This window comes from Athene noctua, chromosome 16 (assembly GCF_965140245.1).
Source record: "Athene noctua chromosome 16, bAthNoc1.hap1.1, whole genome shotgun sequence".
Classification (NCBI taxonomy): domain Eukaryota; kingdom Metazoa; phylum Chordata; class Aves; order Strigiformes; family Strigidae; genus Athene; species Athene noctua.
The window spans coordinates 1,619,669-1,632,791 of record NC_134052.1 but is presented as its reverse complement, the minus strand read 5'-3'; positions in this window follow the sequence as shown (position 1 = coordinate 1,632,791).

The following is a 13,123-nucleotide window of genomic DNA, read 5'->3' as shown; positions in this document are numbered from 1 at the left end:
TGGGATGGCTCCTGCAGGTGATGGGGCTGTGCCTTGGGTCGGCAGCCCCTCAGCAGCATCAGCCCAGCTGAGGCCTCTCCCTGTGGGAATTGGTAAAGGAGTAGCAGATGTGCTTAAAAACAGTGAGCTGGAGCCCTGCGGGGGGGGACACGACCATGAATGCAGTCACCTGGAGATGTGCTTCGCCACGAGGGCGCTCTGCTACACGGGCCCTCTGCCAGCGGAAGGATGCTCTCCACAGGCAGAGCAATGGGAGAGGCAGAACCGCCCTGCCTGTCAGCAGATCACCATGGAATAGTTTGGGGTGGAAGGGAACTTTAAAGGTCATTTAGTCCCAACACCCTGCGGTGAGCAGGCACATCTTCAACATTTTAAAGAACAAGTCCTATGAGGAATACTGAGAGAACTGGAGTTGTTTACTCTGCACAAAAGGAGGCTGAGGGGAGGCTTTATCACTCTATAACTATCAAAAAGGAGGTTGTAGTAAGGAGGGGGTTGTTCTCTTCTAAGAAACAAATGACAGGACAAGAGGAAACGGCTGCGAGTTGCTCTGGAAAAATGCACCTGTCGAGGCCACCTTGACCACCTTGTCCCCAGGCTAAGCAAGCCACACACCACAGCCCCATTGTACAAAATGTGCACTCCACACCACACCAGCAAGGGAGTTCAGCGGGACTCAGTTCAGTTTAACACCACATTTCTCGTCAGGAGCAGGCTCCAATTGCACACACCATTGCACAAGTGGTGGGCATGGGCTGAGTAAAGGGAACCAGTGAATGACCTGCATCCACTGGCCATGTTGCCACCACTGTCACTGCCAGAGTAGCTTGCTCTTCTGACCCTGAGAAAGGCCTCTGGGATTGCTGTAGCTGTCTGTTAGACAGATTTTTCACTGTGAAGCTCCAGAAATTTGGAATATTTGCAGCTGGACTCCTGTTCAAGCTGAGAACCTGCACAGGATTCCAAGGTGCAGCAAGGTCTATCCTCAATCTCTCCGGTACCAACTCCTTACCCACCAGTCCCACTGCCTGCCGGCCATCCGGAGGAGACGCCTCCGAACACCGTCCCCTTCCACGGGCCTCCCCGTGGGCCTTGTCCTGGGGCGGCGCCGGCGCCTCCCGGCTGCTCCTCCCGCCCCTGCCCCAGCAGCTCCCCCAGCAACGGCGCCGCGCGCTCCCCTGATTGGTCGCGGCTCCGCTGCCACGGGCTCCTCCCATTGGTCACAGCTCCGGCGCGCACGGCGGGGATTGGCCCGGGCGGGCTCCTGGCCGACCCCCACAGGCGGCCCCGCCCAGGCCCGGAGCCAGGCCCGGGCCGGAGCCCGCCGGTCCCGCCGCGTCCGTCCCGCCGCTTCCTGCTGCGGAGGACAAGCTGGGAGCTGGGCCGCGGCTGCTGCTCTCGCTTCTGCCGCTTCTGCCGTTTTTAGGGGCTCTCTACCCCTTCCCCGTTCTGCTCCCTCTTGCCCGGGCTGTTTCCTGCGGAAGGCAGGTAGGAGCCTGGCTGCCGGCTCCTGCTGTGCTCACCACCTCCCGCTCCCTCTTTACATATTGTTATAAATTGACTTCACACAATTTACTGAAGTAGTATCCAATTAAAATTTATTAATTACAGCAAGCAAGGCATAAGCAAATTGCAGCGCTGGGCGGCCGGGGAGTGCCTTCCTTATATGCTACAAAGTGTTACATATTAATGAGACTCCTATACATATTCATGATCTATCCCCGCCTACCCCCGCTTCGTATTATAATGAGGTTTCTTCCCACTTGCGCCTGCGTAGTAAACTTCAATAGTTCTGGGCGGTGGTCGCAGAGCCCTGGGCGGTGGGCGCAGGGATGAAGTATCTCCTCTTCCTCGTTGTTGAACTTTTCGCCCCGAAGATTTGCGCAGCCTCCGTAGTTCTCTGGCATGTCTCTACAGGCTTCTTCAGCTGTTAAAGTTCTGATAAGGGAGTGCCCTTATGCCTCCTATACAATCTTGCTTTATCATTTCTTCTCAGCTAAGCGCTTGCGGTTAGTCTTACACCCTGTAGCAATATTAGCCTTGCATAGCTCATGTGGCAACATATGTTTCCATTATTTTTAACAAAATTTGGTGAACAAACAATTTACTATCTATCACAATATGAAAAACCTACACAAAGCTCCTCCTAACAGGCCTGGTCTGTTTACATCAACACAAAGGAATAGCCAGTGGCACTTAGAAAGCAGCCCAAGGCCTGGGAGCTGAGGCATATTCCTCAGCACAGCCGTCACCGAAACTGGCAATAAACCTCTTCACACCGACGTAGCATCAGGAAGCCCTAGGCGTTCTCTGTCATGCCGTGATGGGTGCAGGAGGGATCGCTCCACCAGAGGTGCCTACAGAAAGACAAAGTTACACTCGTTCTATACAAGAAAAAACAAAACCAAACCCAAAACCCTCCTGTAATTTCCGAGAAGCACTCGCCTATTTTCAGGGAATCCAGCACATACGTTAATAGACTGCACAAGTACTAGAAGTCGGGGCAGGGTCTCTGAGGGGCGTCCGTGGGGGTTTTCGGTGCTCTGCGGTGGTCCCTAGTGGCTGTTGAAGAGGTGTCTAACCTTAGTGGCCTTTCCAGGAGGGCTCACCTCCTGCATCGCCCTGGTTTCCTGCTCTTGGGTGGAGGTGGGCAAGATGGTTTTTGAGGCTGCAGCAGCCGCTGTGCCAGGCGAGATGTGTCGATGGCTGCCTGAACGCTGCAGACACCACTTTGGATCTTTTCCTCTGCTCTTATCTCCTCTATACAGCTCCTCAGGACATTGTCCACGAGCCTGACAGCTAACACCCTCTTTTCTGACAGGGGCTGCTGTGGCTGGCCGTGGACAAGCTGTATGCACGGCACCGGGCATCGTGCTCCTCTCTGGGCTGGGGCCTTCGGACCCACCCGAGGGATGGGCTGTCTGCAAACCTGCAGGCCCGTGGAGGGAAGGGTGCCCGCAGCGGGATAGTCCTGTGGTGTGGGTGGTTTTGGGACTCCCCTTCCAGACTTCATTTCCGGGGTCGGTGCAGACCCACACTGACACGTCCACTCTGCTATGGTGTTAACAATCTCTCTTGCCGTGGTCCTTCTACCCAATGTTTTGGCTGAGGATCTTGGCTCTGGCTTCCTTTCTTTGTCTATCTTCTTCCTCACCACTCCAAGAGCCTCGGGGACCACGGTTCTGGCATTCCCAGTCTCTTCTGCCTGGCGCTGCTGAACTTTGGAGACGGCGTTTTGGATCTTTTCCTCTGCTCTCATCTCCTCTATACAGCTCATCAGGATGTTGTCCACAAGCCTCCACACACTCCCTCAGTGCTCGGGGAAGGCAGCTTGGAGGAAACCCTTTTCAGAAGCTTGACAGCGTCCAAACTTACTTGGCCATTGCTGGTGACAAAACACACCTGCTTCAGCCTCCTGAAGTTGCCCCAGGGTTTGTGGAATGCCTGCAGAAGCGGGTCGTGCAGGCTGTTGTACTCCCTCTTCAGGAGGTGACAGTACGGATCTCCCAGGTCCAAATGGCCTGAGGGCAGGTGAAGTTGTAAGAGATTTTCCAGAGTATGAACCCTGGGGCAGGAGAGAGCAGCAGGGACAGATGCGTTTTCCCCAGCCCCTCCCGCACCCAGCGTGGCATTTCCAAACCTCTGAGGTGTAGCCTAATTCCTGGATGACTTCCCACCCAGAGGAAAGACCACTCGATTTCAGAGACTCTCCTATGGTGAAGTCCGACTGTCAGACTGAAGGGCTGCAGCTCCCGCTGGAGAGCAGGTGGCCTCAAGGGCTTTTCTGGATGGTGGGGACCCTGTCAAAGAGGAGAGCTTCTCTACCCTGTTTTGACTTCCTTTACCTTTGACTTCCTTTACCCCAGCTTTGCCCAGCTGAAAACATGCCTGGAGCCAGGCTGCACAGGGATCATGACCCCGAGTGGGAGGAGTGGGAGGTCCAGCAGCCCCGTAGCTCCTTCTCCCAGGTGCTGTCTCCTGTGCCTGGCCTAGGAAAACAAAGACACTCAGGCGCCTGCACGGCATTTGAAGGAAGGGCACGTCCCGAGGTCCCCAAAGCAGCTCGCCAGGTCCCAGGCTCCCCGGGGAGGCCCTCTCCATCGGCCCACTGCTCACCTCTCTCGTCTTTCCCTGTGCATGCTGGCGCAGAAGTTCCAGACACAACTTATACGACCAATGTGATCAAGTTAATGCCACTTTATTAAAGGACACACAGCAATTTATAGACTACCATAAAGTACACGTGCAGCTACTTGATTGCTAATACGCTAAGGCTAATTGTCCACGCACCCTTTTGCCCTCTATGATTGGTCCTGGTGTGGTGTCCACGCGCTGCTCTCCTACTAGACAAACATTCTTTTTTCAACAGTCCAGCTTCCTTATCTTTTTGCTAAGCACGCAGTTTCTCCATCCTTTGGCCTTGCAGGTGTTCTTCACAACAGCTACAGCCTGTTGTTACAGTGAGGCCACTCGGTCTGGATCTCTCATAATATGTCCGTTGTTTTCCAGCCATTCCACGGGTGCACTCAGCAGTGCGTCTGCCTTTCAGATGCCAGTGGTGAGAGGGTGGTCCACTGGAGCTGCGACCCTGCACCAACTCCTCTTGTTCCAGAGGCACCCAGTTGTGGCTGCATCAGCTGCTCTCCGTGCAAGTGGCTACGTAGAGCCATCGCACGCTGCTGAATGGCCACGTTGCCACCGCACAGCAGCTGCCTGCCGGCACGTGGCGGGGGCCTGCCTGGAGGCCCTTTTGGACAGGCCTGGGGGCTCCCCGCTCTTGCTGATCCGGCTGCGAGAGGTCATCTCCACAGGCCCCTTCCCTCCTCAACTGCTCTGCCATGCTGGGACGCAAAGCAGGCGTCCTCCTCAGCTGGGAAGAAAGGCAGGGAACTGCCACACCACAGACGCTCAGCTTTGGCTCGGCTTTACCCCCTTTTCCTTTTCAAGCTTCTTCCCTGTCACGGGTAAAGCAGCCTCCACTCGGGGAACTGCGCTGAACTTGCATTTTTGGCCCCTTGCTGTCAACATCTGTTTCCTGAGTCGTGTCTTGAGAAACTCAGGGGACAAATGGAAGCCGAGGGCAAACCCTCTCGTCCTCTTTCCTCAGGCTCCCCTTTGGCCCAGGCACCTCTCTGCCACCTCCCCAGTCTGCCCTGCCATCGTTCCTGCTGCTTGCTTCTGCTCTCACTTCCTCTTGCGTTTTGGGTGGATCTGGGGAGGTCTCCCACAGCCCGTCCCTCCAGCCCATCTGGGTCCTGCTAATGGCAGCCCATCCATCAGGCATAACGACTGCATGCCCCAGGTTGGGATCAGCGGTGCATTGCCTGTCCTCCTCAGGTCTTTGTGGCAGCTTTTAAACCAAAGACGTCCCGCCAGGATAGCCTCTTATGTTACTGGTTTGTGATTACCATGAGCTGATTTTAGTGAGTTCTGGTGATTTAGATTTAAATAAGGAATGATTTAGAGGAACCATACAACCAGTACTGCTGCTACAAAGTCTTTGTAAAGTCCCAGGCTAAGGCCACCTACGCCTTACTGAGCACTACACCCCTGAAGAGAAGCTAAAAGACTCATAAAGAGGCTCCATCCTGCCCAGAAGGCGCTGAAACTTGAGCAATTGCCAAAGAAGCAGAAAGTCAGCAAAAATCTACGGTGACGAGGGGAAAGGTAACGGCAGCAGGGGGAGATCACGACCACCGACTCAATTCAAGACCAAAAAGACTTGCCCCCCCCCACGCCTGTAAGGAGCATGCGTGCTAACGCCCACAGCGAGCAAGGCTAATTGAAATATAACCAGTGAGGGACAAAGGGGTAAGAAACGAACCCATGGTCATTGCAGGAAATGCGTATTCGCGTACTCTGAAGTGTATAAATACAGGGAGGTTCCTCTGTGGGGTGTGCTAGCTGTGTGGGAATACCCATCTTTGCACGGGCGTGAAATAAATGAAATACCTCTGCTCTGTGTGTATACTGGCTATTGCAGGCCGGGTAAACACCCCGCCTGTGGGACAAGTCTCTCGCATGTGCTCCAGCTGCAGCTCTGCTCCTGTTGGCAAGTGGAGGAGCAGCATCGGCTGCGCCCCAACGTCCCTCTCCTGCGTTGACTCCTCGGCCGCAACAGCCATGACCCTCGCACCGTGTTCACAGGCATCGGCACCCTCAGGAAGTGCTGACGGAGCTGTATCAGCTCCAGGACGCGGTCTCCGTAGCGGAAGGATGAGGCCCTGTGTGCGGCCTTTGGAGCTGGAAAGCACAGCGATGCCGGAGAGCTGGAGCAGCCCCAGGCCAGGCACTGGCCGGGCTCTGCCTGCGAGGAGCCAGGCAAGGCCCAGCAGAAGAGCCTGTGCAGGGCCAGTTGGCGAGTCAGAAAAGTAAAAGGAACTAGTTGCACTGAGACCCCCTGAGAAGTTTTGTCAGACCTCTGCAGTTTGATCGTTTCAGAAATAAAGAGCATTTAAACCTCACAGCGCGTTGGAATACTGGTAAAGCTCATGGGAGGGATGTGCCAGCTACACATCAGCTGGGACAGCCTGTGATGTTACGAGCACGGTGACGTCCCTGCAAGGAAATCTGCCAAAGTTTCATGCTGAGTACTTGGTAATTCATGGGTATCTGTTCTTTTTCAGGGTGGTGGGTGTCCTTCTCCTTGCAATGAGCTGGGTCTTTCACTATGCTTACTTAACATGTCCATTTACTATATAATGTAAACTTCATACATCTTAAGAATGTTCATACAATTTCATATGATAAAGACTCAATGGTACAATACTGAGTTTTGTATGAATAAAGGTTTTCCTAACAGTCCCTTGTTTTTTACCAACAGGGTCACACCACAGTGTTAATTAATTCAATAGTTAATTGAGTTCATAGAGTAATACATAAAGGAATACAACACTGCAAACACACATACATAATTTTGAAGCAAAATAAAATAGTGAATACAAAACCAAAAATCATTTTTGCTCACAGTCCTGTACTAAGGCCTCAGAGCCAAGAGTTTAGCCACTGAAATGGATTTAGGGGAGATCCCTGTCTTTCTGCATGTAAGGACTCATTAAATGATTAGTTTAAATGAGTCATTAAATCATTAAATGAATCTTTACATTATTTATATCAGCTTCATTTTTCTGGTCTTGAATTACCTAAACCCAGCAGCTATTATTTAATAAAATGCACAGACAGTAGCAAAAAAATGCACAGGCTCTGTCCTGTGCTGTACTAGGTAGTCTAATCGATTCTGTATTACCATTTGTGATAATAATTTGATTTCTTCCTATAGGGCTATAATAGTATTTACAGTTTCATTAATGGCTTTTTGTAAGTCTTTTGACACATTTGCAATCACTCTTTCTAGTTTTGTTACCCCTAACCATGGGATAACAATGCTCTTACAAACAGGTGGAACTCAGTGCCATGTTCTCTCAGAGCGTTGTAACACTTTTTCTCATATATACCAGTAGTTATGAGCTACAGAAGCAAAAGAGATACTGGTCCTAACCAGTGCGGATGATATTAATGCGCTTAGAATACACTTTTCAGCTCTGGTTATGGGTAAATACTTGAATGCCCTTTCTCTACATATCCAACATTGCCCTGGTAGTTGTGTAAATAGTGTATTTTAATCTTCAGGTAAATCTGAGTCATGTAAACTATGTCTTGCAAAACAGTTAGCATGTGCCAGGTTTGATTGTATAAGTAAACCAGTAAGCTTTCGTCCCAGATAAGGTGTCTCAGAGCAATCAGGACCCTATAGGCCCATAGTGGAACCAAAATTTTATAATTATCTTTGGTTTGATTATGGCTCCCTACAGAATATCAAGTCAATCTGTCTCTGAATATCCACATTGTCTCAGTCTGCAGAGCATGATAAACTCCATCCTGGAACACATCTAAAGTGTTATGTCTTATTATAATAGGTTTTATATAAGGGCTTTTAGAGAATTTCCCTTTCACAGTCACTGGATATAGTATGTAGTAAAGTTTTGGAAGAATATATGCCTTTAGGAATAGATCTATGGAACTTTCCAAGAATAAGAATCCCCTTTTCATCTATATGGACCCAAGATCTGATTTGCCCATTTCCATTAATTCTATTAATTTTAAAAATATATTGGCATTTTTAATTCCCAGCCCTTACAAAGTGAGTAAGCTTCTCAGTAGGTTTGCTCTCCAAGCATACCCAGGGGTCTCCTTTCAAACTAGTGACAAACCATTCTGGGGTTTCCCCTACCTTTCTTTAGTGAAAATCCATAGAGTATATGCTCATCCTTGTACCACTGAGAATTCAATGGGACAGAAATCCAGGAGAGTTGATTTCCAGCAGAGGACAGGCTTTCAGTGCATTTCTGACAGTTGGGCTTATTTGCCACTGCTGTTATAGTTTGGACCGTTGCCATGGCCAAATTATGGAATGAATATGTATAATCAATATTCCACCATTCCAGGCTTATAAGAAAAGTTATCATATCAAAATCTAGGCTTCCAAATAACTATTAACAGGAAAACCAGACACAAATAGCTAAAATTATTATACCTTGATTGCACTCTAATTATAAGCTCTCTAATTCTAAGTAAATTCTAAGTTCAGTCCATGTGCAAGTCAAAAGTATCCGATGACTTTCCACTTTCCTGTTGTTGAATTCTTACGCAAGATCAGTGGTTTTGCAGCCAATCTGCTGGCTCTGTGTAAGTTCCCAGCTGCAGGTGAATGAGTCTCTGCAGTCGTGCGTGTTCCTTAGTGGGAAGAGGGTTTCTTCATTCCACTTCAAGACTGGCTTCAGCTTTTAGGTGGGAGTGATGGATTCAAGTTGATTTTTCCTCCACCTTTACTGCTGAGAAAGGTTAGCTGTAGCAAAAATGGTTCCTCCCACTAAGGAGATAAGTTATCCTTTCTTTTATGTACTTTTACCCAAACTTTAATTCCCTAGATTGAAGGGGTGCAGAGCCCCTTCTAGAGATACTGGTTGTACTAACGGTGCCCAGGCCTGATTGTATTTTAATAGTTTCTAAACCTGTAAAATATACTGGCTCACATTTTCCTTTCCTACTATTAAAATTATATGAGTGCATACACCAGTTCCAGGGAGTTCTATCAGTCTTCTAAATAGTATTTCATAAGGAGACAGTTTTGTTGTTTGTTGAGGTCTTTGTTAAATATTCATTAAGGCTGAAAGTAGTACATGCAAGACACAGTTACCTATCTGGCTGCAGCATAAATTCGTGGCATGAACCAATTTTTAGCCTGGGCTAGTGCAGCAGTCCCAAAATGCCCTAGATGGTGATGCATATTTGCTAATTGGGTACTGCTTCAGTAAAATATGAAGGTTTTCCATCCCTGCTTTCCATATTCCCTGGGAATTTGTGGTCACTTCATACTTTTTCCTAGAGTCAATTTCTTCAGCAGTAACAGTCACACATATCTTTTCAGGAGCAGGTTGGACTGTTGCACTGTTTGTAAGCCCGGTGGGTTGTACAGCTGTTGCGCTGCGACTTTAGCCACAATATCTGCTAGACTACTTCTTATCTCTTTTTTTGTCCTTCTGCTGGTATGGGCTGGCTGATGAATGACAGCAAGTTTCTCTGGAATTGAACAGCTTTTAACAGTTCAGTAATTTGAGCAGCATTTGATGTTTTACTTCTACTAGGAGTATAAACCCACGTAGTTTCCGTAACTGCCCAGTATCATGGCATGCTCCAAATGCATGTTGAGAATCAGTATAAATATTTACAGTGTTTTCTTTGGCCAGATGACAGGCCTTTGTTAGTACAATTAATTCTGCTCCTTGTGCACTCAGCTTCGGACTGAGTGATGAAGTCTCCACTACTCCACTGTAATTACTGAATAACCCACAACGCAGTTGTCATTCAGGTAATACGAGGACCTGTCTGCAAATAGTTCCAGATTGTAATCTAGAAACAGCGCATCTGTTCAGTCTCCTCCAGCCTTCCCAGCTTCACAGGCTGTTAGTACGCAATCATGATAGGGAGTTCCTTCCCCAGGTAAAGGGACTAGAATAGCAGGGTCCAGTGTATTACGCTGCTTAAGTGTTATGTTTTCCATTGTTAGCAGAATCAGCTCATAGTGTTATATTTGCTGTGGTGACATTGCCTCAGTAACTTGTACCATCAGAGGATGTCCAAAGCACTAGATTTTTTAAACTGTTCAACAAGGAGTGCTGTGCCAGTGATTGCACAGATGCAGGCAATGGATCCTTGAGCAACCAGATCTGGCCAAGTTGAATAATATGCAGTCAGATGTTGTCGTTCTCCAAAGGCTTTGAGCTAACATCCATGAGGATGGGGGGGATGTTTTTATGTATTTTGGTGTGGCTTTTGATACTGTCCCTCACAGCATCCTTCTGTACCAGTTGTCCATATGTGGGATGAGCAGGTTCATGGTGCGCTGCGTGAAGAACTGACTGAAGGGCAGAGCTTGAAGGGTTGCAGTGAATGGGGCTACATGTGGCTGGTGACTGGACACCAGCGGTGTTCCGCAGGATTTAATTCTAGAGCCAGTTCTGTTCAATGTATCAGGATCTGGATGCAGGAGTTGAAAGCACCATTAGCAAGTTTGCTGAAGATACCAAACTGGGAGGCCTTGCAGAGGCCTTGCAGAGGGATCTAGGTAGACTGGAACATTGAGCAACCATTAATGGGATGAGATTTAACAAGAACAAATGCTGGATTCTGCACCTGGGATTGAGTAACAGTGGGCACAAGCATAAACTGGGAGGCAAGTGGCTTGAGACAGCCCTGCAGAAAGGGATCTGGGGGTGTTGGTTGGCAGCCGCTCAGTAGAGCCAGCGGTGTGCCCTGGCAGCCAAAAGGGCAAACCACATCCAGGGGGGGCATCAAACACAGCATAACCAGCCGGTCAAAGGAAGGCATTATCCCGTGTATTCAGTGTTGGTGAGGCCTCATCTTGAGTACTGTGTGCAGTTCTGGGCCCCACCATCTGAGAAGGATGTGAAGGTCCTTGAATGCATCCAGAGGAGAGCAACCAGGATGGCCAAGGAGCTGGAAAGAATATGCTGTGAGGAGTGGCTCAGGACTCCAGGTCTGTCTAGTTTGGAGAAAAGGAGACTGAGGGGTGACCTCATTGATCTCTGCAGCTTCCTGAGGAGGGGATGTGGAGAGGGAGCTGCTGATCTCTTCTACTTGGGATCCAGTGACAGGACACACAGAATAGCTCAAATCTGGATCAGAAAAGGTTCAGATTGGACATTAGGAAACACTTCTTTATCAGGAGGATGGTCAAAGACTGGAACAGGCTTCCTAGAGAGATGGCCAATGTCCCAGGCCCGTCAATGTTAGGGGCAATGCCCTTAATTACATGCCTTAACTTTTGGTCAGCCCTGAAGCGGTCAGGCAGTTGGACTAGATGATTTTTGTAGGTCCCTTCCAACTGAAAATATTCTATTTGGTTCTAAATTCTATTCTATTTTAGTTGTATGCTAAAATCACTACCATTGCTCTAGTTCCCAAAGAGATGCAGTGCAATAGTGAATGGGATGGTCTGACAAAGTAGCAGTGGTGGGTGAGAAGGATTGCTACAGCAAGGCAGGGGGTAGAAATAGCAGCCCGAGCTGTGTCACAGAATCATTCAGGTTGGAAAAGACCCTTGGGATCATTGAGTCCAACCATCAGCCCTACTCTATAAAGCTCTCCCCTACACCACATTCCACCACATCCAAACGACCCTTAAACACCCCCAGGGATGGGGACTCCCCCCTCCCTGGGCAGCCTGTTCCACTCTCTGACCACTCTGTCCGGGAAACATTTTCTCCTCATGTCCAGTCTGACCCTCCCCTGTTGCAGTTTAAAGCCGTTCCCTCTTGTTCTGTCACTAATCCCCTGTGAGAAGAGACCAGCACCAACCCCTCTGCAATGTCCTTTCAGGGAGCTGCAGAGGGATGAGGTCTCCCCTCAGCCTCCTCCTCCTCACACTGAACACTCCCAGCTCCTTCCCTGGCTCCTCACAGGATTTATTCTCCAGGCCCTTCCCCAGCCTCGTTGCCCTCCTCTGCCCTCACTCCAGCACCTCGAGATCTCTCTCGTATTGAGGTGCCCAAACCTGGACACAACCCTCCAGGTGTGGCCTCACCAGTGCAGAGCACAGGGGGACTGTCACCTCCCTGATTCTGCTGGTCACGCTATTTCTAATACAAGCCAGGGTCCTCAGTAGAAATGGCAGCCTGAGCTCCCCTCCAGCAAAGATCAAGAGGCTGCATCAGCAGCACTGAGGGCGGTGTGAGCTCTGCTGGCTTGTCTTGTGTCTTGACAAAGGGTTCCTCAGCAGCATGCAAGCCAGGCTGCTGTCAGCTTGAGTCAGCAGAGAAAAGGCCAGCACTGGCTTTTCACACAGCAGAGCACATTCACAAAGCTGCTTTGCCAAGAAGATGAAATCCCTGTCCCACGGTTCTAAAACCCAATGTCCTCACAGTTTCTCTGGGGGAGCAGCAGCACCTTCTGGCCTGGGATTCCCAGGCACGGTGACTCCTTCAGCTCCCAGCATGTCACGGGTGCACCGACGCCTGTTGCACTGCTCAGATTTGCCAGCCAAACCTCCCCGTGTGCCAGGCTGTGGGCACAGCACTCCAAGAGTCCCTTTTCAGCAAATACGAATTCAAACTTCTGGTGTCAATATGGTTAAGCCAATGACAGAACAAGAGATTCATGTGGTGGCACAGCATCTCCCCCCGCTCAAAATCCCTAATAAAAATAATTCAGTAAGTGTGCATGGAAGTACAGGCTACCAACTGCTCTTTCAGACCCTCTGAACAAAACGGGGCTGGGCCAGGGAGGGCTGTCACCCACAACCACCTCCTCCTCCAACCTGTCACCACGAGGCATCATTGCTGGTCCCAAGTGAGACAAAGGAGAGAAATGGAGTGTGACAAAGCCCTTGGGTCTTTCTGGTAACGTAGTGAAAACTCAATAACCGGAGTTATTAAGCAGGTATTCCTTTATTACAGCACTGGGTGTGTGTGTGATCTCTCCTCCCAATGCGCACACACACGAGTTAAAAGCCCTCAGGCTATATAGGCAGTATATACATACACACGCGTGAGTTTTCCGAGAAAAGGTCGGGGGATTCAGATGGTTTCCAGGTGGTCAGAATCAA